Source organism: Lissotriton vulgaris, chromosome 4_1 (assembly GCF_964263255.1).
Source record: "Lissotriton vulgaris chromosome 4_1, aLisVul1.2, whole genome shotgun sequence".
NCBI lineage: Eukaryota > Metazoa > Chordata > Amphibia > Caudata > Salamandridae > Lissotriton > Lissotriton vulgaris.
Genome location: NC_141691.1, coordinates 2,069,344,700 through 2,069,358,548, shown reverse-complemented (window position 1 = coordinate 2,069,358,548; position 13,849 = coordinate 2,069,344,700). Strand labels below are relative to the sequence as shown.

At 45.0% G+C, this 13,849-nt stretch overlaps 1 pseudogene; it reads left to right on the top strand.

Annotated features, from left to right (window-relative positions):
* The window catches only part of LOC147725026 (uncharacterized), a 59,930-nt pseudogene extending 49,682 nt beyond the window's left edge, over positions 1 to 10,248 (top strand).
* Positions 10,249 to 13,849: the final 3,601 nt, after the last annotated feature.

Here is a 13,849-nt window from a genome sequence, read left to right as displayed (position 1 = left end):
GCATCTTTGAGTGCAGAATGCAGCGGGTTTGTCTGCTGCTTAATCTTCCGAAGGGGGTCTCCATGGGTTCCTCACTGGCCAAGTTGCATTGGCTCTTGGTGAAGTGGTTTAAAGCATTATGTTACTATTATAAGGCCTTGACGAACAATGGTCCTTGGTATATGCAGCCTTTCATCCACCCCCATCTTCTCTGAGGAATCTTCGATACACTGGGGTGAGTGGGGTGTGTATTCCGAGAGGGAGAAGAGGGTGCATGGATGGCAACTCCTTTTGTTTTTTTAGCATCAAAACTTTGAAACTCACTGCATGTATCTGGAACTTCATTTTAGAAAGAGATTGAAAACCAAGCTGTTTATACAGAATTGATCTGCCATTGTTGTGAGTGCGCATCAGAGCCAGGAGTCCAGCGCTGGGACACCTTGTTTCGAGGCAGCCCTGCACTGTTCTACTATTAATATTTTTATCATCTCTGTTTTGGATGGAAGCTCTGGTTCCAATGCTGATAGTCTTGCATCTTCACAGCTGTAGGAAGCTGGCACTTCATGTGATATACTAATAATTAGTTGTATCATGTGAAGTCCAGAGATTCCCCCAGAAGTGTACAGGGCTCAATGTAAACCCAAAGTGCTCTATTGTGATAGTGTGGTCGAGCAGCCTTAGGGTTAAAACAGAGGAGTGTAAGACATTTGTTATAAACCCAATGACCAATAAATGACACTACCCAAAATGGAGATCCACACCAATTTTATAAAAATAAGACTTTCAGAGTGTATTTTAAGACCAAGATGTACGTTAAAAGGGAAGTACTTTTTTCATAGGAAATACTTTTCACTTTAAAAAGTAGATACAATTTTTCAGTTCAGCAAAGTTAACCTACAGAAGGAAAACAATAATGCAATTGTGAAGGTAAGTACACTACTTACAAATCCATTCTTCATGGTTTCAGGTCAACAGCAGTCATGGTTCAAATTAATACTAAGACTGCACCACCAGCGGCACAGGGGCGGACAAGTGCAAAGCTCAAATTTGGGGTCAGGCGCCCAATGTTAAGCAATGGAGTCTGGGGTTGATCAAAGGTGGGCTGCCCACTGGTGACTAAAGCAGTGTCGGGGGTCGATCTCCTGGAGTTAAGGTAAGCGGGGGGCACAAGTCCGCACCAAACTTACACCCTCAGCGCCACGGGGGGCGGCTGGGTGCAGAGTGCCAATACAGTGTTGGGCGCCCAATGCAAATCAGTGTGGGAGATTGGTTTTGAAAGGAGTCTGCAGGCGCTGGCCACGAGGCTGAAAGAAGAAAAACCACAGCTGCCCAAGTAAGTTCTGTTGCTAGAGGGCGTGCGGACACAGTTGGTCAAGCTCTGCAAGGTCCAGGGTCTGCGGGTGCAGGGGTGTCCTTTTGCGCTGGAACAGCTTACCGGGCAGGTCGCAGTTGTGTGGGAGTTCTTCTCACTGAGGCTGCAGACGTCGAGGTGGAGTCTGGCAGGGGGAGGCACACGATGGATCAGTATCACTGGGTAACCTTCGCAAGACCGGCGGAAGACCTGGACTTGGGCTGTGGGTTTTGGCTGCAGACGTGGGTCCGCAGGCAGTTCCTCAGGGCAGAGCTCTTTGGCTTTAAAGTGGTTTCTTCTTGGACAGGTCGGCAGTACACATGAGTTTTTTGATCTTTATAGAAGGCAGGCAGCCCTCCCAGGGTTTAGGAGGATGCTTGGCCTGCAGGACGAGTAAACTTATGTACTAAAGGGCGAAAGGCAGCATACAAGCCGGCAGGGCTGGGGTCAAGTCAATCACTGGCGTCCTTCTTTCTTCCTGGTGTGACATCCAGGCTTTGTAAGTCACCAGAAATTTGATATCGGGTTCTGTGGGTGGCACCTAAATACTAAATTTAGGGGTATTACTGGGGAGCACAGGTAAGGAGCAATGAGTTCCTTACCTGGGGTGTCTACACAATCTATTATGCTACGCTCCTCTTCAGTACTAATGCCCTAGGTACCAGGGGTACCATTTACTAAGGACTTACTGGGGGGGTCTGAAGTTGTGCCAATTATGGTACAGTTTTAGGGAAGGAGCTCCGACACAAGGGACATGGTTGGTAGGGATCCTATTCATTTTCAGTTGATACCACATACTTTTTCAGGCACAAAGTGGGGGGCTAACCATTTCAAAGCAGGCATTTTCTCACAACAGCCTGCTGGCTTCTTGCATCCTCTTGATCACCCACGCCTGTGGGCACATACCGCCAGTGGTGCCTCCTTAGGCTGTGGGTACAACATCAAGGCGATGTGGCAGTGATTGTCGGGGTTCAGGGCACCAGAGTGGTTTTGAGACGTTTTTAGAAACAGATGAGAACTGACATGTCCCTGGGGAGTGCTCTATATGGCTTTGGTGACGTCACCATGTCCCTGTTTCTGATGTAAGGTGTGAGCCAGCGCCCTCTACCGGCACAGGAGAACTACATCAGAAGTATTCAAATCCAGACTGGCATCTTGAATATTCATAGGTGAGGAATCTGCAAGTAGACCGAGTATCCACTAGAAAAAGAGTTCCCAATGGTAATTAACGTTTTCTTCCTGCCAAACCACTAGTTTTGCTCCTACTCGAGATGGGACACGCAAGGGGACACCAACAGTAGACTCACCAACTCTACTGCTAAATCTCTAGATCATATTCTTGCTCCTACTCCTATCCATTTGCCTCATTTCCCATTGTGTAATAATGGTGCTACTTTGTGATTAGTAGTGTAGGATATGCAAGGGTTACACACAGTGAGGCGAGGGAGAGCGCACTCTTGCAGCAGCATTTTCCAAATGTGCATACTTTAAAATGCATCACACTTCATCCCCTTTTGTGCAGTAGCTCGTTCATATCCCAGATATTGTCTGAGGATAGCTTTCCACTTTGAGTAGAAGAACTGCCCCTATCCCAACAGCTCTGTGTTCAAAGCTATAAACCCACATTCACGATGGAGCCTGAGCAAACCACACTCATCCCATTGTCTCAGCAGACCTCATAATGATGATACATACTGGAGCTGAAAACAATTCTTGTTCCACAGTACATTAAGGCTTCTATTCCACATCATTTATTTCTCCTTTTATCTGGTGAAGTCTTGTCCGGATGTTTAGTTCGACATTGCGTGACATAAGGGATCTATTTTTGCTCTCAAATGTCATTATAGGTTTTGTTGTGTGTCATGGAGCAGACTATAGTTGTTCACAGGGACGGCTTTAGAGCTGTTGGTGTCAGTGTCACAATCATTTGTGCCCCCCACTCCCATGACCGTATTCTCGAATTCCCTCTCGACCCCCAGGCAAAAGTGTCCCCCTTCGCTCCATAGCCCCTCTCTCACATACTTTTCATTTGTTATAAAACACTGATAAAGGCTGACTTTGCTAATACACATGTATATCTACCCAAATAAACACTTTTCATCAACTTTAGGAGTGGAGAATGATAAATAGAAGAGAGTATAGTAGGCAAACCAAGCTCTGAGACCATTGCGGATTTCGTACAGTTCACGTGGTGGACTCGTGCGAAACATGCGTCAACATCAAACCCATCAGCCTCCCTCCCACAGGCATCTGAAGCTTCCCCAGCGTGCGCTCAGCCTAAGGCATTCACCCCAGTGCGCGCTCGGCCTCACTTCTTCTCCCCCCTAATTCAACCCTGCAGTTTCACTTTCGCGTCCGCGAGGCCGAGAGCATTTCCCGGGCGCTTTTAATTTCATTCCCCCAAGCCGCATCTTGTTCCTCGCACACTCAATGGTGAACGTGCATGTTGCGTCTCTCTTCCCCATCCCGATTTCCGTGTCATAGAGTACGTGCCTTTAACTTGTTGTTTTTTTATTTTGGATCCATTTCACTCCTGTCTCTTGCCCCCTCGTTCACTATCCCTCCAACATTTCCCCATTCCATCCCATCTCTGCCCTCCCCATCTCCCATCCAATCCTCTTTCTCACCCACCCGATTTTCTTCTCCTAAGCCTCGCCCATGTTTCTTCCGCCCCTCTCTCTCCTCCTCCCTACCATGCCACCCCGTTACTCCTCCGCCCCTCTTTCTTGCTTTCTATTGGCATTTCCCCCCAATAGCTTTTGAGTGGCAGACTGTTGTATCTTATGCCGCTTTTACTTTGACAATCCGCCAGGCTCCGGTTTTGGTTTGTGGTTTCTAAACGTTTAAAATGCTTTTGTTTTACCAGCAGCAAGTTCACTCATGCTACTGCTCTTGCCAAAACCACTAACAATAACATTACGGTTCGGAATACCTTGCCACCCCGTTACTCCCCCGCCCCTCTTTCTTTCTATCTGCATTTCCCCCAATAGCTTTTTAATGGCAGGCTGTTGTATCTTATGCCGCTTTTACTTTGCCAATCCACCAGGCTCCGGTTTTGGTTCGTGGTTTCTAAAGGTTTAAAATGCTTTTCTTTTACCAGCGGTACAAAAGGGGGTGGTAATGGACGGAGCATCTGAACCAATCAAACACTCGCACCCAATCAAAAGATCTGGGTTTAATCAATCACCGTTCTTTAGCCCACTCTGCCACCCCAGATCAGACATGGCTATATGCAAATCCTGTGCCTCATGGGAACAGTCCAGCCTGAACTGCCAAGCCATGCCTTCCCAGGACCGGAAACAAGCTTCCGAGGATCGGTTTCTGGCATTGCAGCCGTCTTCAGCCCAGCTTGCTTGAATCCAGTGGCAAAGTGAGCAAGGGACTCACGTCTGAGCATACCCTGCCACACTTAAGGTGACCAAAAGCGGTACAAATGGGGGTGGTAATGGACGGAGCATCTGAACCAATCAAACACTCGCACCCAGTCAAAAGATCTGGGTTTAATCCATCACCGTTCTTTAGCCCACTCTGCCAGCCCAGTTCAGACATGGCTATATGCAAATCAGTCTGACCCTGTGCCTTATGGGAACAGTCGAGCCCGAACTGCCAAGCCATGCCTTCCCTGGACCGGAAACAAGCTTCCGAGGACCAGTTTCTGGCATTGCAGCCGTCTTCAGCCCGGCTTGCTTGAATCCAGTTTGGGCTGGACTGTGGACCACCCCCTTTTGTACCGTTTGTTTTACCAGCAGCAGCTTTTGTCGCAGGTTCACTCATGCTACTGCACTTGTTTTAGAATTGAAGATGTTGGGTTTACTTTTTGTGAGATTCATGGAGTGGTGGTAAATGTAAGAACTTTTGGCCAGGCTATATGACTGTTGACTTGAATGGCAAAGAAATGATCTTTGGACTAGACTTCTAGGATGTCACATATTTCCAGGAAGCTTCTAGAGGAGGCAACAGACTTATTCTCCAACGAGACTTTGAAGTCCTAAGTTACTAGGAGGAGGTTGTGGTGAAGGGCAGGCATCTGAAGCTTCCCCAAGCGTGCGCTCGGCCTCAGGCATTCAAGCGTGAAGCTTCTCCAGCGCGCGCTCTGCCTCACTTCTCCTCCCCCCTAATTCACCCCTGCTGTTGCTTCTCAATATTCAATGGCCTGGTGATTATTATTGATTGTTCCCGTTACAACCGAACTATATTTACATTTTGCCATTAGGTATATAAAACCACAAAAACATCTTAAAAACTTAAAGGCAAGCAGGACTAGCTTTGTATAGACTAACGTTCTAGCAGTTTATTTTAAGGCTTATATGTCAACTCGTACATCAAGTGTATATCGTGTTGTGTGACTATTGGCATTCTGGGACCCCTTCCGTTATATGACTCACTAATGTGGTCTGATCGGTCGGAGGCTCCCTCTGTTGGCTGAAATGACACTACAGCACCACCACAGCACCAATCAGCACCACCACATTATCACTCAGCACCACCACAGCATCCCTCAGCACCACCACAGCATCCCTCAGCACCACCACAGCATCCCTCAGCACCACCACAGCATCCCTCAGCACCACCACAGCATCATTTAGCACCACCACAGCATCACTCAGCACCACCACAGCACCACTCAGCACCACCACTCAGCACCACCACTCAGCACCACTCAGCACCACTCAACAGCACCACAGCATCACTCAACACCACCACAGCACCACTCAGCACCACCAAAGCATAACTGAACACCACCACAGCACCACTCAGCACCACCACAGCACCACTCAGCACCACCGCAGAAACACTCAGCACCACCACAGCATCAATCTGTGCAACCATTCAACAACAACTGGTTCAAATATGTTCTCTCAATTTTTCAAGCTTTATTACAAATGTCACAAAAAGATGTTAATATTTCACTTCTATTCTTGGATTTTCGTCACAATAAAATACACTGAACATAATCTTCACAAAAGTTATTTACAAAAGTTTAAGCTATTGCCATTATAAATTACAATCACTTTTATTTAGGTATTAATTATTTTAAAAAATTAAAAGCCATTGTTATTTGTAATATCAATACATCTAAGTCACGTAAATACAAAACAGATTGCATTACAAATGCTATAGGTGTCACATTTGCGGAAGTTATAACTATTGGCATTGTAAATGACAAAGCTATTAATTTAGCTATTTTCAAAAACAACACATAAATAAAAAAATACCAATAGCTCAAACTTTCCTAATGCGAGACCTATTGCATTGCAAATGCTTGTTTATGCAGTTTGAATGCAGCTTTTTCATGACAGGATTTTACAGTAACTGTTGTATATTAAGGTTTTATCTTGTGAACTGCGGCAACAAAAGGATCTCTGTGACAAAAGCAGTAATCCACTTAAAATACAGATATGTGATCTGCACGGTACACATTCTTTGCAGCAGGCATATTAACCCTCTCTGCTACTTCATGGAGAGTCAAAACTGCCCCATGACAAAACTCTAATCACTCCCTGGCAGGAACATTAATCCCAAGAGTTATCTTGACATTTTAATGCTGCCTGAACACGGGACCCACGGGGAACTCAGCTGTTGTTGTTTTTAAATCGTAATTTATTGCTGAACACGGCCCCCCATCCACCCCCCCCCCCTTAGGACAGCGCCCAGTGCGGCTGCACCAGTCGCACTGCCCTAAAGCCAGCCCAGAGTGTTCCGTTTGTCTCCCAGTAGTTGCCATGATTTCAGACTGGCGTAGGGTAAGATGTCATGTATGTAAAGATTCCAGTGTCCAAGAGCCATGCTGAACCCTCTCCTGACAAAGCATGTATTATTTGCAGTGTGGTATCTTGTTAAATAATATTTTACACCTATTTATTTTTAGGACTCGCGGCAAAAAGGACACTTTAAATGATCCACCACTGTTTCAACCTCAAAGGTTAGAAAAGTATTTTCTAACTGTTCCTGTTTTTTAATAGAACATTGCTAGTTTGCCTGTTTTTATGTAATCTCTCAAGTGTGCTGTATTGTAGTAAAGTAAAGATTAATTTTCAAGGTTAGCAGTAGAGAATTGTAGTTGAATGAAAAGATGACACTTACATGAAAATCATGACGCTTTATAAATCTCTTTTAAAATAAGTGGATCTCTTAAGAGGCACCAAGTAATGCAACTTCCAAATATACCACAGGCATGCAAGTGAGCTTGAGTGAAAAGAAACTCTGCCAGACAGCCATGGGATCTTGGCAAAATCTGGAAGACTCATTCACTGAGAAACTGACTCCACGGCTAAAGCCACAACATTCAGGAGCCCTGCAGGTTCATGGCAGCACCTCCCGCCTCACTGGTTTGTCAGAGGCCTGCGGCATCCCAGTTGTCCACTTATGATCTTTGGCGACAGTTCCATTGAACAATACCCAGATATAAGAGTATAGTAGAGCAGCTCTGTTATACTCCCACTACATATATAAAATGCCCATCCTTACCTGGATAAGGAAATAAGAAATAGCAAAGAAACAGGCCTTGTTGGAAGATGAGGGGACTGTTACATGGTTGGTTATTTAAATTTGCCAAAGCTTTCTTGGAAATACATTGTTTCATGGTATTTTTATCTCTTGCTGCTGTGTTTTTCATTAAAATATATATCATTATCCTTGCCTTTGGTCCTGACAAAAAATGTCCCCCCAATACTTCTGAAAGAGCATATCCACCATATTTAATGTCCGAATATCACATTTGTTAGGATCAAGATTGCCCTTTGTTTTGCAAGCTTTCTAGAATTTATCAGACTTTCTTGCATCTGTTGCATGCAGTCTAATTGAATTGTAGTCACCTTTAAAGTATTCTAATCGTGAAGGCACAGAATCAAAATAGTGCGAGAAACTGCCAGGAAGCTCTCAAATATTTTGAGAATCTCTCTCAACCCAACTGAGATCCATCACAGCCTCACACATTACTTGAAACTTGGACATCCTTTTTCTTTTAAGTTGACTTAATTAGAGAAGTGCCATGGCCAGGAGTCAAGAGTAGGCCCAGCATTGAAAAAGATAGGGTAGGTGCCCAAAAGTATGAAGTTATTTGCCTGCATTACAAATAAAATGTGTCTCAATCAAGGAGTGTGAAATTTCAATCAGGTCCTGAAACCACAACAAACAAAAAGGATTTATTCTGCAAAGAGGAGTTATGCTGTGTCAAAGTGTAGGTGTGAAGGATCTACCCAGGAGCTGTGCTCCCTATGGGCTACAGATGACCTTAAAGACTTTCAGCAAGAAATGGGTAGGGTGGATTGTTTGAAGCTTCATACACTGGCAACAGCTTACGGGACCCCAATGGGATTGGTCACTAGCTGAGCCCAGTGTGTAGTGTTTCAGGAGGGCAGTCATGGGAGGTGGTCTGCCTATCTGTCTTTCCTTCTCTCCCTTTGGTTCTCCAGCATTGCATCTGCAGGAAGAGGACCTCCATGCTTAGATTTTGCCATTATTCTTTGGTATAGTTACCAAGGGCATACATGTAGGAGATGCAACAATCGCTCACCTTTGAAGGTGGCCAAGTCTTTTGTTTGTTCGGTGCAGGGATCTGTTTCCTGACCCCGTTACCTCCTCTTTGGATAGTAACACAGACCTCCCCATAACTGACCCCTCTACCTTGCAGCACCAGTGTGGCAAGAAGGCCTACAGATTCTGGGCTTATGCCTCCTCCTCACAGCACTGTGGGGGTTTAGTTTCAGACTCTACATACCTCACACATAAGGACTCAGGATGTGTCTCCTCAGGCATATGCCTGAAAGCCCTAAACCCTGCATCTGGATTACATGCCTTGAGGAGTGGAGCTGAAGCCCAAAGTGTGCATGGGTGTGGGAGTGTGTTATAGGTGAATTAAGGAGCCTGATGGAGGCCAGGGCTGGTAGCCACACTAGTCTCACTGCCAGGGAACCCTCTGTCCTACAGCAATCCTGGGATGCCTATTGGTGTCTGAGAGAACATAGGGTCTGTAGCAAGACTGAGATCATATTCGTTCTATAGAAGTACTGGGATGCTCTTGGTACGGGGACTCTCTGGACATATAACTGATGTAGTCATATTTGTGGTCCACAGTATTAGTCATTGAGAAGGTCCAACAGGACAGCTGCTTAGTGTGGTTTGTTATAGTGATAGAAGGATTTGGTAAGCTTCCGAAAACAGGCTGCCTCTAAAATCTAAGTGGTCCTCTGTCTAAGAAGCAGGTGGGTGGTGTTCCATAGCAAGTATCATTATCTGTGGCCACTAGTTGTATATAAGACATGAATGTATACATTTAAGGATGCCCTAAGGAAAGCACAAGGCTTAATGTATCTTCTAATGTTATCTCATCTTTTTTCACTGGTCTATTTTTGCAACCAAAAGTGTTATGCAACAGCATGTAACGTTGCAGGTTATTTGCAATCATTTTATGTTTTACTGAAGGAATTGTATCAGCATGTGAGTTTGTATTTTTAGATTGCGAAGCACTACTTTCCTCCGAGTAGCATGTTCGCTTCTCAGTCCAGTCCTTTTCAGGTTGATGCTAAAGTTTACTTGATTTTTTTTTTGTTTGCAGGTCTGAAACTTCTGTCGCTGTTCTGCCCTCTGATGAACAAACAAAACAAGAAGATATTTCTCTTCTTCCAACGCCCAGTGATCAAAATTCAAAGGCACCCAGAGCCTTGTTTCTCCCTGCTAAACCAGAGATGCAAGGCTGCAGTCCAGGTAGTGAGAGCAGTGTCAGTCTGGCTGCACATACCCAGAGGATGCTGTCAGGAGAATCTATTGCCAACACTGGTAGTGCCACTCCTCTGAAAGACAACACCCAGCAAATGAAGTCGAGGAGCAGAGCTAAGAAAATAAAACGAGAAGAGACTGAGGAATGTGAAAAAGACACGCAGAGCCCACCAGCACCACTGAAAAAGGAGAAAATATAGGTGAGTGTTTCAAGTTTATTTTATTTAGCAGAGTCACTTAAAACCATTGCTACAAATAAATCATTGCAAGTTCAAAAGTTAAAATCTATTAAAATACATTATAATATTTACAGTCCATTAAAAAAGCAAGTAATTATTCTAGCAGCGTCAGTCTCTTTCCTTATAGGTGAGTTGGAATGCTACACACTAAATGCTATTTTGTGAAATGATTGTGCATTATTGCTCATGTTTTGTTTGTGTCTGTTAGCAAACTCTCTAGTAATCAACTGCAGCCTCATCTCGGAGTTCTAGTGCATTAATATTTTATTTGAGACAAATGTGAGGCCCTCCTGAAAATCATTTTATTGGAAGAGGAGCTGTTGAATCTAAAGTCTTAATTGAGGAGCAGGTTGAAGTAAATGAAAATTGAGATGTTAATGCAGGCATGAAACCATAGTATGTTTTTTTTTCTTGTTTGTTTTTTTTCTTCTTTTTTTTTCTTCTCGTTTTTTTGTCCTCATTTGCCACAATGGTTTTGTTTCCATGATGAAGTCGAGTGGTATACGAGCGGGTTGCTGTCTCAGCTAATAATTAGCTGGTAGGGCTCAACTTAACCCTCGATACTTAGCCCTCAGCTCCTCTTTCTCAACCAACTTTATTTCACCAGACGAAAACCAACCAAGAAGAGAGTGGATATTTCCACAATGGTATCCGGCCGGGGTATGTCCTAGTGGCTTAATCATTGGACCCGGGAAAATTTAAAAAAAAACGGACATTCAATGTGCCCAATTTAATAGATGCCAAAACGCCTTTTTGTTTGAATTTCCAGACCTACCCAGGTCTAATCTGGAGACAGTTAAAATAGAGGTGTACCAATCTTCAATAGTAGCATGTTTTTAAAGAGCGAGAAATAGTTGAGATGTCTGCAAAAGTACAGCATCCCCATTCCACGTCTGTTTACTTAGTCTAATAATCTTCCTGTCAATTAACAATGCTCTAATGCTCAAAAATAGGAAAAACTGCCTACACTTTAAGGTATGTTTAAAAAAACAGACTTTTGCTGAAATAACCCAATGATTGAAGTGACATTATAGTTGGGTGTTGAAATGAGTCAAGAGCTAAGGTAAAACACCAGTGAAAAATACCATTTAAAAGTTAAGTGAACTAACTATAATTGCACCCCCACGTTGCAATGCTTATGATGTCGCATATTGCATTGCTCCTGCTACCTCAAATAGCACCATCAATGACCTCTCAGTCATTGCCTCAAGACAGACCCTGCATCTAATCTGCATTAGAACTTGAGCTCAGTGACTAGTCACTGGCAAGGGCCGCCTGCACCCAACCCTCCCTAAGCATCAGACCACCACTGCACAAGGTCTCCAGCCATGCATAAGACAGGTTTGACATAGAGATTAGCCTAGGGCCAGGATTTGCACCCCGCCCCTCCACAAGCTGCCAACCCCTCTATGCACAAAGATGGACATACACAGTCGGGAGGTTGTCTGCAAGGCTTAGTGTCATACCATACATGCAAATTACAAAAGGGGTTGAGCAGTGGGCTTCCCCTAAGGGTAGGACCAGTGCCAACCCCTCCATGATCACCTAACACTCTGCTTTCTCAGCCTTCACCCTTCACAGCAAATCGTGATCAGAGGGTCTATTGTTAAATGATGTCCTCTGACCAGCTTTCCGCAAGTGATATACTCCCACAACACCCATCCTTTGGGTGAATACATGTAAAACAATGACATTCATAAAAAATGTTTGACTTATCAAATACCTAATTGCTTTTGCATCTTCTGAAAGCTTACAGACAGGCGTATTACTCTTAGTTCACAAATCCTATAGCACAGTGTGGAAATCATTGGTTAATTTCATTAGTAATTTCAATAAAGTTATTTAAATGCAATCAGTGATGTCATCAATGATGTAATTTAACATTTCATAAGTGATGTAATATGTGAGGTCATGAACAGTGTATGATGGGGTGCACGTTATAGTTAGTTCACTAAGATGGTATATTTGAGAGTATTTTTTTTTTTTTAACATTTGTTTCATTTCAGCACCTACCTATAATGTAAATTAACCATTAGTTTTTAAGTGGAAACTATATCTGTCACCTCATCCATTGGTTGAGGAAAATGCGCACTCAGGTGTGTTGTGTCAAGGTGTTTTAATACCACCCAAACTGACTGTTTCTAAACCCGTGGATGAAGTTAATGTGACTTGATCGGCAGCTCTGCCGATGGAATGCACCACCTTGGCTTTAAGCACGGACCATGAAAAAACCTGACAAACACTATATTTGTGAGGACTGGTCCCCGTAGTGTGTTTAGGTGCTTTTGAGTGAGTGGATCAAAAAACTAAAAGTGCAGTTAGGTTTGCTTTGGTCCGCTTTATAACCTTCCCTTCTAATAAAGCGTGTGTGGAGTTACAATAGTAAATAGACACTTCATTACGGTCAATGGCCGGTCCTCGTAGTGATATATATATATATAAACAATGTTGTTTGTGTGTGTACACACACACAGAAAGCTTGCAGTGGCGGCTCCTCCATAGGGGCGTTTGGGCGTCGCCTCATAGCTTTCTCGCAGTGCGAGAAGCAGAAACATAAAATGGTAAAACTACCATTTTATGTTTCTGCTTCTCGCACTGCGAGAAAGCAGAAGTGCCTGGTTGGGGGCGTGCGGGTGGGTGGTCCTCTCGAGGGCAGGGGGAGTGGCTTGCCCAATGCTATGGACCCCGACTGTTTGGTTGGCCCTGCAGCCGACCAAACAGTCAGTACCCACAACAGTGAGTAAGCCACTCCCCCCCCCCCCCTGCCCTCGTACAGGACCGCCCACTCTCCCTTTTTCTCCATGCAGAGAAAATGTCCCGGCTGGGGAGCTCTCCTGCTGTGCCTACCAATCACAACGCTACCATTGCAGCATTGTGATTGGCTTGCGTAGGGGAGGGAAGCTGCCTGCTGGCTGCTCCCTGTTCCTGCAGGAGGAACACGCAGGAGTGCGAGCTAGCTGCACCATTATACCATGACCCTATCGGCTTAGCCAGGAGCGGAGGGGGTACGGTAACCGGCTGTATGATCAGTTTCTTTTTTTATTTTTTATATTCTCCCGCATCCTCCCCACCTCCCTCCCGCGAGCATGCCGGCCGCGGCTGCTCTAAGCCCTTCTCTTCCTGCTAAAGTTGCATGCGACACTCCCTCCATGCTGTCATCTAACCCCGCACAGACTGGAGACGCAGTCTCTCCTTCCGATGATCCACGCCACGAGACACTTACACTTCCTCCCTTCAGCACTTAGAACCGCACTTCTAAGGCATTCCTGCATGGCAGGTTACGTTGCCGAGCAGCCGGGGCGGCGACCAGTGCGAGGGTGTTATGGGGCGCTATGGGGCTTTGAAGACCCGGAGAGCAGTTGGCTGCCAGCAGCTGTCTCGGCTCAGTGAGAGGGTAACTGCGGGGCAAGCGTGCTTTTCATAACATTTACCAGTCAATAAGGTTGCCAGGGATTTCATAAGTAAGGATCTGCATGGGACTCTCTTCTCTTCTCATGCCTATCACTGGCTTTCCCTGTCCCTCCCTCCCTCTCATCTCTCCTGTCCTACCTCGCTTGCCTGT